Here is a 13,359-nt window from a genome sequence, read left to right as displayed (position 1 = left end):
ATTCCGAATGATGCTGAGGAACAGATTGATGTTCCATTTGAAAAGGAACAGCAGCAAGCTAATATTCGTGTTAAAAAAGAAACGGACAACAAGAAAATTCAGAGGGAGGCACCACCCTCAGGGGTGATAAGGGTTTTGAACTCAAAACAATGCAATAAGAAAGTTCAGGTAAAACTCCCGGCCTCCACTACTGCATGGAGAAGAGATCCAAAGACAGTGACCTTGCGCAAGGGATTGAAACAGGCTCAGCAAGAAGAAGAAAGGCTTAGAGAGCAATCGGTCCCTCGCGAGAAGTATGAAGAACTACAACAGCAACTAAGGAACGTCAATCAATCCGAAAGCTAGGCCTTTGAAGGGTGGTGAAAGGAACAAGAGAAAGTTGCAAAGGTAACTCGTAGGCTAGATATTGTTATCAAGCAGATGGATACCTTGTGTTCTTTATACAATGACGTTTTAGCATGTAGGGCCCCTGCCAAAAACTATGCTCTGTTTTTACTGGAACGGTACTTACAATTAAAAATAAAAGTTGTTAAAGCAGGTGCCCCGATACAAATTAACACTGTCCATGACTTTATAGACTGTTGTAAACATTATGGGGTGAAGGTCCAGAGATTGCTATGTGAATTCTTTTTGCATAACCTCGTGCTAGACCAGGAGACTGAACTGAACCTTGGCCCTTTTGTTGGAGACATCCAATTGCAAGCATTCATCTCATTCAGGGTTAATCATATTAAATGGCTCAAAGGCTATAACACTTTCCAGAGGCAGGAAAATGGCCTAGACTTGTGGGTAAGGGCTGAGCCTAGGGACCCAGTACGGTTGTGGAAAGCACATAGAAACCTCATGAGAACTCCGGGTGTCATCGAAACGTTAGGACCCATGCACGAGGCACTCATTCGACAAAGTTTAGAATATTTTCTTTCTATCAAAGACCTCACCATTGATGCAGCCAAATTTCGGTACCGAATCTCTAATCCAAACATCCAGCTCAGGGAGCCATTTAAGTATGAGAATTTTCAATTAGCTGCCAACAGTTTGAACCTCTATGGCAAAAGCATTTTGAGGGCAGGGCCATCCTGGTTAGGATATAGATTCCGCAGTCCAATTATCTGGCACCCTGCACCCGGATACCAAGCCCTATATGAGATGCCTGAGGGTCAAACATGCAAGTTCTTTGACTACCTAGTCACTCACCATGGCTGTAGGCCTCCGCGTGAGATTCCTTCTCCAGCCTATTCTCTCACTGCTTTGCATGTCAACTACAACATTTTCATGAGGGCATGAAACAAGGTAAGCAGGGGGGTGTGGAGTACTAAAAAGGTATGTTTTTTATGATCATTTCAATGGCTTTTCAGTGGTACTTGTGAATCTTTTTACATCATGAACGTGGAAAACAATAAAGAATTATAACAAAACATGTGGGATTAGTATGCAAGACTTAACCGCTGATAGTTGTCATTCTCCTATGCAGGAAGGGGTAAAAAGGAGGAGCTGTTATTCCAAAGAAAAAGACAAGAACAGGGTAATTGTTGTCCCTTTGACGAAGGACCGAGTGCAAACGAGGCTAAGCAGGTTGAAGCAAACCGGTCCGGAAAAGGAGGAGAAGGCACCAACTCGGCGGAGGAGAAAAGAAGTGATTAAGGATTAACAGTTTGACGAATCCCTCAGGATCTTCGATCCTGAGGGATCGCTGCTTTATTTATCTTATTGCTTAGACATCTCCACCGTCACCCTTATATAAAGGGACAACACTGTTAGCTTTGGGAGGATTATGCTTTTATGTAACTTTCTGTTAAAGATTAAACTTTGATCATCGAGTCTCGTTGAACTTGGCTCATTGTACTTTCTGTTTTATGCATTAATATAAACTTGGTGATTATCTCATCTCTGTGTCTAGATTAACTTAAAGCGGTGTACCCTTGAGGCTAAGGGCCCGGCCCCGGAGGACACTTGCTTCTGTATCACTATGATTTGATTTCTATGTGGTTTGCTTACCGTCATTAGTTGGTAATCTGATATGCTTTATAAGTTACATCATATGCTCTGTTAAGATTCGTTCATTAAGGTCTTTACAGACAATAACTATTATATTGACTTTGCATTATATCACCAATACTTTCAGAGTTGATTGAATATTATTAGACTTAATTGAACATTGTTACTATTTTGTTACAGAGCTCTTATGTTGTATATTCGTGTTGAGGAATTTATCTGAAAGTTGTGTTCTGTATGATTCAGGAGTAATGCTATTCCATTTTGAAACGCAGTTGTATTCCTGTTAATGACGATTGGTGCTAAATCAGATTACTCTCCAAGTGTGTTGTGTGTGTGTATGATTTCCAAACGTTGTTCCATAACTTATTAGTAATTAATGTTGTTCCATTAGTGCGTGCTGCTTGATTTGCATGGAGAATGAAAGATTGATGTTTGATTGCAATGAGTGCATTTGAGTTGGTAGGATAAAGCTTGATTACTGCTCGCGAGGTTTAGTTATTCGATTGTTGTTCCATTTCAGAACTGTTGTTCCATTTTAGCATTGTTGTTCCATTCCAGATTTGTTGTTCGATTTCTTATTTGTTGTTCCATCTTTCTACCTACTGTTTCATTTACTCGCATTCGTTATTTTGGTGTGAGAGACGATCTGTGGCTGTAGCGAGCCTCGATATTTATTGCCTAGTTCCCAAACCCGTGGTCCATGCTCTAATTTCCTTTCCATCAGTTTCCGAAGGGATGGGTTATTGCTGTCGAACCCTTAACTGATAAAGTTGCCTAGCTTTAAGAGTGTGTGATTTAGTCATTTGAAGTAACTTAGTTATAGATAATCATCTGTTTACTCTTGTATTTTTGTTAAACATTGTACTACTGGCATTACTCTGACAAATAGCCTCAGATTGAGTCACTCTTTGAAATAAAAAAACGCTCCCGGATTGACATATTAATGTGAGATAATTAGAGGTGAAAGAGACCCTTTTTATAGCTCTATAGAATTCATCAAACTTTGAAATGTGGAAGGTGTATTAGTAAGGCCAAAAGGCATGACCAAAAATTCATAATGACCTTCATGAGTTCTGAATGTTGTTTTCAGAATGTCTTTAGTCTTCATTCTAATTGATGATATCCTGAATGAAGATCTAGTTTAGTGAAGAAAATTGCTCCATGTAATTCATCCGACAATTCATCAATGACAAGAATGGTAAATTTATCTTTAATAGTGAGCTCAACAATCCAGGCACATACACCATGATCCATCCTTCTTGTGCACCAATACTACTGGATCAATTAGAAAGAACTTTGACTAGGTTTAATCAACCAACCTCTAGCATTTCCGCAACCATATGTTCAATTTCACACTTTTGGGCATAGGGAACCTATAAGGCCTGATTTTTGGAGGAACGCTTCTTGGAATCAAGTGAATAGCATGATCATAATCATGAATAGGTGGTAGGCCTTTGGGAGTCTCAAATACCCTCGAATTATTGTCCAATAATTTTCGGAGATCTGGCGAAATAGATGATTTCGACGTTTGAACCTCTAGTGATTATAATTGTGAAATTATGCCCCCTTGTTCTTTATTCAAAAGATTTTTCATGCCATTAGAGTTGATCATCTTCCATGGTTTCCCTGCAATACCCCTTAATTCGATTTCTTATCCTTACCAAAAAAAAATCAAGAAAAATTCTTGAAAATTAAAAGTTATCGTCCCCAAATATTGTAACCATTGGACTCCTAGTACAACATCAGCACCACCCATTGAAATGGAAAGCATTTGACTATTAAATACACATTCCCCATGGTTAGCTTGATATTATGGCACTTTCCATAGTAATTTATAGTTCCTCCATTTGCAACCATCACTTGACACTTTGGTGCTAGATATAGAAAGGAATTCAATTCCTTAGCTATTTTACAATGAATAAAATTATGGGTACAACCTAAATCAATTAGAATTATTAGAATAGTTTGAGGAGTGGTAATTACCACCAATGCATTACAAGATATGGTTGGATTCATTTCTTCTTTATCTGGGGTTAGCTCCTGATGTATATCCTCTTCTTTTGATGTTTCTTGTTCCTTTTCTTCCTCCTCTTCACAATCTACGTAAAATAATTTATTCTCAACATAATTATGACCTTTAGTGTATTTTCTATCACAACTGTAACATATCCCTTTTTCTCTTTCTTCCTTCAATTGTTGTGGTGTCAACCTTGTAAGTTGTGGAAGGCAAGGAGCAACAACACTTCCATCTTTATAATTGTGAGTGGTAGACTTCCTTGTTGCCATAATTTTGACTTCAACTTTTCTTGCCACCCTAAATGCATTCTCCAATGAATATGGTTCCCAAAGGTGAACCTCATGTTGGATGTTATCCTTTAAAATCTCTATGAAGATATCAATCCTATGCTCCTCTAGAATATCAGTTACCCTGATATTCAATTTTTGGAAATCCTCAATGTGCTCTCCCATTGAACCATTTTGTTTGAGATTTATCAATTGGCTAAAGAAGTTTTTGCTCTTTGTATCCTCACAATGTGACGGGATTGAGAATTTGGGGGTCGCCCAAAATCCCAATTCCTTTAAAAACTCGATCCTGGACTTGGGTTATGGCCCACTAAGTCCCGTCGGAAGCGATTTAAAACATAGATATTGTTTATGCGGGTCTTTAGTAACAATTGAGTCGTCCTCATAATCTATTAAAACAGCGTTCCATACATGTGACAGCACCTCCGATCGGATGGTCTGATCGTTCACGATCCTTTTTCCTTTGGTTTCCCCAAGCCATTCTCCGCATGGAAAACACAAGAGACTCTCAAAGCGAACAACGATGATGGCTTCTATACAGACTTATCTAATATTCTTTGTCAGCGATTGATTCGCCTTGGCAGCGTAAACGAATAAAGCTTTAATAATTAAAGACACCACGACGTGACATGCGCACCAGCATAATATATGAAACCTTACGCAATACCTCTGCGTCTGGTTCATGGTCGCTGACTTCTGATCTTCAGATGTCTCATTTTGGTTGTTCTTGTTTAAATTAGCAGACGAAGAAGCTGAACCAAATCGCTGAAGAGCGTATTCATTTCTGGATACGATATGCCAAATTTGGGATTAATGGAATCGTTACGAAGCATCGAACTATGCAGCACTCACCCGAGAGATGTGGATTCAATTTATCAATGACCATTCCCTTCCGATGCATTCAAGAACAATAAGGGTTAACAATATATATATTGCCATCGATCTGAAGCGATCGATGTCGATTGATAAAATACACACACGAAACTAAATAAATTAAAACCCACACATAAATGTACGCAACAAACGCTGAACCCATGTTCTATATATTAACAAAACGGTTACAAAATTAAGGCATTTCAGCCTTAAGAACGAGCTCACGCTTTGCTACATTTTTTCACTCACAATTTTCCTCACAGCGCAGAGATATCTCACACCCTATCATACTACACATATATATAAGATGCGTTAGGAAGGATCGATCCTATCCTCTCCTGTTTTTCCTCCAACTAAAGCTCTCCAAAAGCATGCATGGCTGTTATCAATAGCAAGTCTCCTCAAGACATATCTGCTTTGAAGCTACTTTAAATTTATCTGCTTTAAATCTGCTTTAGTTTTGTTTTTCTGCTTTAAAACAGACTTTCCTCTATTCTGATCCTCTGGTCCACTTTTGCTTGCTTTGGTGCTGGTGCTCCCGCATCACAATGTTATATCATTTAATCCATAAAAAATTGACCAAGTGACAAGTGGCTTATGAGAACAAAGCCATCGATACCATAAAAATTGAATGGGTTCTAAATATAAAGACATAATGTGTACCTTTTGTGTGTGTTGCACATCATGTATATCAAAATATTGCTCCATTTGTAGTATCCATGTTATTGAATCCTTGCCATCAAACTTCCTCATATCGATCTTGGAATGTGATTGGTCTTCAATCCAAAGATAGAGTCTCTAAAATCATGATTAACATTCCTTTTGTTCTCATAATGAGTTTTATGGAATACCTTTTCGCCATTAGGAAGCATTTCTTATAGAAACTTTTGTAAACCTTCCATGTATACTTTTAATCCATCCTTCAAACCTTCCATGTTTGATTTTAAACCATTCTCCAAACCATCCATCTTAGCTTCCATTTCATTTTTTGTTACTCTTTGGGAGAACAAAATTTGTTGCACTTAGTCGCGTAATTTTGATATATCATGTTGCATTTCTTCCTCTTCTTCATGTGTCATAGTAGATCTTTTTGGTTTCTCACTAGGAGTATCCATTTTTTTTTCAAGGCATATTGGAACCAAATAATGATATCTAAGCTTTACTATGCCCTTTGAATTACTCCAGACTAGTTTTTCAAAGAAAACTTATGCAAATTTTAAAAAATACACACCTTTTTCTTCTTGCTTTTTGGAGCTCGATATTAAAACTGTTGTATCTCTAAAATTTCAGCCTCTTTGTTGAATTTCCATGACCTTGGGTCTATGATAGAATCTTAAAATCTCTGAAACTACCAAATCAAGAGTCTCAACAATTCTACTTTGCACAATGGAATATAAATAGTAGTAAATCACACATGCACAGAATATAAAAACTTTTTACATTTTTCAACCCAACTTTGTTATATTAAAAACATACAATACAACAGTCTAGGGCTCACGTACTAGGGATAATGGCCCTCATACATCCACTAGTACAAGATACAAAATGGGGCTTGGTGTCATTCCATTGACAACCAATCTACCCTCAATAAGATACTCTGGTCATCTAGTTGTCGCATGCTCTCTCAACTCCTCTTGGTCGTACCTTGTACCTTCTCGGTCCCTCGGCTCCCGATCTACAGCTCATGCCTCTGACAATGCTCCAAGTCCATTTGGCCACTGAATCTCGACTATCCAATATTCTCTCTAGCTATGCCTTCGTCCATCAAGGCCACAACACATCGAGACTCCTGTCGAGTTGTTCATAGCTCCACTTTGAACAACTCTCAATTTGCCCACTGCTACTCCTCAGCTACTCAAGGACTTCAGCCCACTATGGTCTTCCTACGTTGCACCGACGAAGACCAGCATAGGGCATGGAGGACTGCCACCTATCACTGCAAGATGTCATCTCCCACAATGAACATGTGCTAGGAGGACTACCCATCTTCTGTTGTAGATGTCCTTCTCCACACACAATTCTCGGGCTCCACAACTGCTCCTTTGGTTCGTCAACCCTTGAGCTCAACAACTGCCTCTCTCACAACTACCTTTGTCCATCAAGGTGTTGCTCACTATTGCGTGTGGAACCTGATTATCTTCTTTATTCAGAGGTATCGCCGCATTGGACCCCAGTTCGTAATGTGGTGGCAACGTCACCCATAAAATGTTCGCCACCAGGGGGTTCCAGGGGGGGCGACGACAATTATTTGGAGCGCCCCCCCCCCCCCCCCGGCGAGGGATCGGGGGCAGCGCCCCCGAAGCTAAAAATAGATGTAAAATTGCCTTGTAAAATGTTGTAATTTCGTAGTCAATCTGGGTAGAAGTTATGTCTAATTTAGTGTTTTTTTCCCTAGAAGGCAACCCCTCACTATATATGAGGGAATTGTATTGCGTCTATGTAGATCTGTATTCTTAGTGAGAAAGAGAGAGGAGATTGTGTGAGAGTGAAGAGGGAATTACAACGGAGCTGTAGGTTGTATCTCTTTAGTTTGCTAGATAATATAAAAGGACTAGTTGTTTCTCCGTGGACGTAGCCCAAACTGGGTGAACCACGTATATCTGTGTCTCTTTTGTTTTATGTGTTTTTTGTGTTTATATTTCTGCAATATATTTTATGTGTTCCATTGCTCTGTAATATATTTTCTAACACTCACAAGGCTCCAAATTGGACACTATCACATTGTCCGGCAGCATGCAATAAGTGCGCAATCTCATCCACACTTGGTCTTCTCTCATGTTTCCCTCCAACAGTCCACGAGAGACCAATTCGACATTGTAATGCACCTAGTTAGGCCATCCCCACACCTAGGAGACCCTTACACACGGTTAACCACAAACTTCACCAATTTGTCCTTTACTTCTGCAATAAAGGAGCTATTGTACAAATATGGGCACATCAATATGTCCTCACCTAGAACATCATCAATCCATCATACACGGGTCCATCTACAGCACACCTTGTTGTTGTCCACTTACCTTCCGATCCGATGTGCATGTGGTCACCTTAGCTACTTGGTAGGCCTCCCAACAATCCACGTGGGCTCCTCCAAGCAACTCGTAAGTCCTCCTCAAGCTACCCATCAACTTATCCATGCAATAGTCAACACTTTGACACAATACACGACAAACCCTTGCTCCAAGTTTATTTCCCAATCACTGTGGAAACTATCACTAGCCTAGGGCATCTAATCATGAGATATTCCCTCTCCTCATTGACTTCCACAGGCTTCCCTATCACGGTCCAAATTTGATCCTAAACTAGGATCCAACACCTACAAGAAATGTTATAAATATCATACCTTTGCTCGTTGTTTGTGGTCTCCTTGATTGTTGCTTTCATGTGCTGCTTAGGGCATCAATGAGAGACCTACCAGCCCTAACACATTAGCTGAAACAATCCTTATAAGGTTGTGGTCACCCTTCTCCAACACTCCTAAACCCCACATTGTCTTATCATACCCCAAAAATCACAACCAGACCTTACGCCCTCCTTGCTAGCCTTAACACAGACCTGTGGGTGTATTAGAGACTTCAGCTTGCTGCAACATGTAGAATTTCTTGTAGATTCACAAGCTCATGCAATTTACTAAAGCACGTGACAAGAATCTACTTCTACTTTCAATCAGTGGAATCCAATAGATCGATGAAAATAATATGAAGAAGAAGAAGATAAATCAATGGCATATAACACAGTTTGTTAGCCTCGGGAAAGTCACGGCCCAAAACCCCACCTATCTATATTGCATTAATCAGAAATATGAGTGAAGATACAAAGCTTTTTCTCACAAGAACAATTCCGCACAAGTATTCTTGTAGGTTTTAACCCCGTACAGAAATTACCTACATATGAATTCTAAAACATAGCAAATAAACAATAGCGAGAGCATAACACATAAAACAAATATACACAGAGATTTTCCCCTGGATCCCAAAACTGGGACTAGCAGATTATTTTCATTATTTTCCTTTCAATGTTACAATACATATATATACATGTCGAAGCATCCAATACCATGGACCGAAAACCATCGCACCCAAAACCATGTGTGAAAACCATGCACAAAACCATAGGTAGGTCTGCCCACCTAATATAGGGTCCAAAAAAATTTCCCCAGGATGCTGCCCCGGACCCCGTAGAGGGGGGCTAACCGGCCCCCTCAAACCCCTCGTACAGGGGGGAATGCTGCCCCCCTTGTGACCCCCACACTCTGCAATCGGCGCGATGAAAGGGGGGCTCCGCGCCCCCCCCCCCCCCCCCCCCCCCCCCCCCCCCCTCTAACCCCCCGATTTAACTAGGGAACTAGTTGTGCAAAGAATATAACACAACCCAACAATGCCCAACTCTCTACCTCACAAGCCTACTCTTATCCAACACTTATCCAATTTCCACTACCTGTCAAGCCCCTATTTCCTTGTGCAATTCCTAGGATGAATGTCCCATATATAAAGGGAGTTCATGCTTCCAAAACTGTGCCATCCAAACATAGGTCCTTCTCTGATTGCATTTGTGATATTTACAACTTAGTAAATCATACAACTGATAGTACACTTTCCCTGTACACTAGTTTCAACTGGGTCATTCTCTTAACTGACATGCATGAGTTTCTCATGAGGGAATATTCAGTTAACTAGAGTAACACTTGTGGATGCACCAGTGCACCAAATGACTATTAATCCTCTATTTGTTCAACAAATAGTTAGAACTAATTTAACTAACCATAACTCAGTAAACTAAGTTAATCTAATTAAAACTTAATTTAAACTCGTACTAGACCCCTAAAAATTTAGGGAGAACATATACATGACTACAATTCACACTTATTTAGGGAGAATAGAATTCGATTTTAATTCACACTTTAATTCAAAGACAAATTAAACTAGAATTTCTTGTTGCCATTTCTCAAAACTACTTCTCAACAAGAAACAGATTATCTGTTACCCCGATCCTATCTTTGTGAAACTCGAATTTACATCTTGACAATGCCTTTGTAAAAATGTCAGCATCTTGCTCCTCCTTGGGAATGTAATCTAACAACATGATCCGCCTCAAAACACAATCTCTGAGATGATGGTATCGGATATCAATGTGTTTGGACCTATCATGAAAAAATTTCAGAGAGTTTGATACAACTCTGATTATTGCAATAAGTCATTGTCGGATCCATCTACTGACCAAACAGACCAACCAGGATCTTCCTCATCTAGATGGTGCCACATGCTGCTTGACTTGCAGCCATGTACTCTGCCTCTGCTAAACTGAGTGCAACCAATCTCTGTTTCCTGTTGTACCAAGAAACTATCGCTGACCCAATACTGAAAATCCCTCTTGATGTTCTTTTCAGTCGGATGGACTCCCTGCCAATCTGCATCCATGAAGCCTTGAAGCTTCACTCCCTATGACCATTTGTACAATAATTTGAACTGAGTAGTGCCCCTGAGGTATCTCAATACATTCTTTGTCACCTTCCAATACAACTTGGTAGGCCTAACCATCGGTTGAATAAGCTGGTTAACTGCATAGCATAAATCTGGTCATGTGTTCACCAAGTACATGAGTGAACCCACAAGCTACCTGTAAACAGTAGCTTCCACTACCTCTCTCGAAGTAGTGTCCTCCTTCCTCCAGTTACTAGCTAGAGGAGTCTCCATAGGTTTGCAGCACTCCAAGTGGAACCTCCTGAGTATCTCGTTGGCATACTTCCTTGAGACACAAATAGCTTCCCATAACCTTGTCATACTTCCATGCCCAGAAAGTAATGCATGAGCCCCAAGTCCTTCATCTAAAACTCTCTTGTAGGGTCCTCCTTGCAAGATTTTATCAGTTGATCATCACCTATCAGTATGAGATTATCAACATAAAGTACAATGATCAACAATTTACCTTCCGTCACTATGTGGTACAGGTTCACATCCGCTTCACTCTTGGTGAATCCTAACCTGGTGAAGTAGTTGTCTATCCTGGTGTACCAAGCATGAGGTGCTTGCTTCAGCCCATACAACGCTCTCTTGATCCAACGCACATGTGACTCATGGTCGAAGATTTCAAAACCTTCAGGCTGCTTTATGTACACCTATTCCTCAATCTTGCCATTAAGGAAGGTTGTCTTCACATCCATTTGATGTATCTTCCAACTCATCTGTGTTGATTGTGCCAATATATATCTGATCGATGAGTACCTTGCAATGGGAGCAAAGGTCTCATCATTGTCAATCCCGTCTACATGTGAAAACGTGCCACAATTCTAGCCTTATGCTTCTTCACACTACCATCTATAGATTTTTTTACCTTGTAAATCCAATGGGACCTCACCACAGACTTATCCACCAATCACGGGACCACATCCCAAACATTGTTATGAACTATGGAGTCATACTCCTCCACCATGGCATCAACCCAAACTGGCTGCTACATTGCTTCCTCAAAGGAAGATGGCTATGTCACAACACATCTTCTCATAAGAGCCATGTATCCAATGTACATGTCAGGTGACCTCCTCTATCTGCGTTGTGATGTGGGTGCTCCCACATTATCTCTAGCATCTGATAGTAATTTATTTGCCTCTCTGGTGCACTTTCTTCCATCTCTAGAAGACTCTGCCTGAGTGGATGTCTCCACTCTTGGAACCTCTACATGTGGCTACTCCACATCAATCTGAGGCTCCTCAACCTTAAGAGCTAAAAGCTCCTCAGCCGTGTGTAGTTGAAGCTCCCTCTCAAGGGAAACTCGCATGGCCTTCTCCTCATCGAATCTGACATCCCTGTGAACCATTGTCATCATGTTGGTCGACAAGTACACCCGATAGTTGTTAGGTGTATCAGTGTACCCCACAAATATCCCCAACTCTATTGTCGGCTCAAGATTCTTCCATGGATCTTTGGTCACATGGAAATATACCGATGACCCAAAAATCCTGAAGTGGCCAACATCTGGCCTCTTACCAGAATAAGCCTCCTCTGGTGTCTTCATCCCAAGTATCTAATGTGGGCTACGGTTTTAAACATAAACCGTTGTGTTGCATGCTTCAACCCACAAGTGTAGTGGTAGGCCCTGACCATGCAACATCACCCTTGCTGCCCCTACTATTCTTCTATTCTTCCTCTCCGCCACCCTATTCTGCTAAGGCTTACGGGGTGTCATCAACACTCATTTAATCCCTTCCGTTGCACAGAAGTTTTTAAACTCATTGGAGACATACTCACCGCCATTATCACTCCATAGAGATTTAGCCTTCTTTCCTGACTCTTTCTCCACCAATTATTTAAACCCACAAATTTTTTTGAAGGTTTTATCCTTTTTCTGCATAAAAAATATCCAACATTTTCAAGAAAAGTCATCAACAAATATAACATAATACATGTGTTTGGATGTGGATGCTATCGATAATGGTCCACACACATCTGAATGGACTCACTCTAGAATAACCTCTGCTCAAATGTCTTTGTCATGAAAGGAAGAATAGTTGTATTTACCCAAAATACACCCCTTTCATGTATCAACTTTCTCTAGCGTACCTTTGGGCAAACCAGTGGATATTTGCTGCAAGATCTTCAAAGCCCCATGATTCAAGTGACCCAATCGCATGTGCCACAACTCGCCAATGTCTCGGCTATGCACCATCTCTGCGTTCGTGCTCAAAGCAGAACAATCCTCTACCTCCATTTTATAGAGATTCTTCACCTGAATCCATGTCTTCTTTACTTAACCCATGGCTATGTGTCGAAGGAACGCCTTTCCTTTCAGGAAGATCACATCATAGACTCTATCCTCAAGCATGACAGCGAATACCAAGTTCTTCTTCAGCTCAAGAACATACATAACATTCTTCAAGGTGAGTGGAGCCCCATGCTCCCTCTAAAAAGTAACCGTGCCCAATCTAGTAGCACTATACCTCTTGTTGTCACCCATCTCGATATGAATATGGAGATCTTTCTCCTCCAAGTCACTAAATAACTCCTTGTTGCCAGTCATGGGGAATGAAGTTCCACTGTCTAAGTACCATACACTTCCCATCATTGATGACACCATGCATGTAATGAGGGAAAATTCCAATTCAAATTGAGAGGCCAAAGCCTCACCCGCCACTCCTCTTGAGGAATTCTTCTTGGACTTCTTGAGTGGACAATTTGTAGCAAAATGGACCAACTC

Source organism: Pinus tabuliformis, chromosome 1_2, assembly GCF_031772625.1.
Source record: "Pinus tabuliformis cultivar Carrire ecotype Pingquan chromosome 1_2, CPIR1, whole genome shotgun sequence".
NCBI classification, from domain to species: domain Eukaryota; kingdom Viridiplantae; phylum Streptophyta; class Pinopsida; order Pinales; family Pinaceae; genus Pinus; species Pinus tabuliformis.
The sequence above is the reverse complement of the archived record's forward strand: the minus strand, read 5'-3'. Positions refer to the sequence as shown.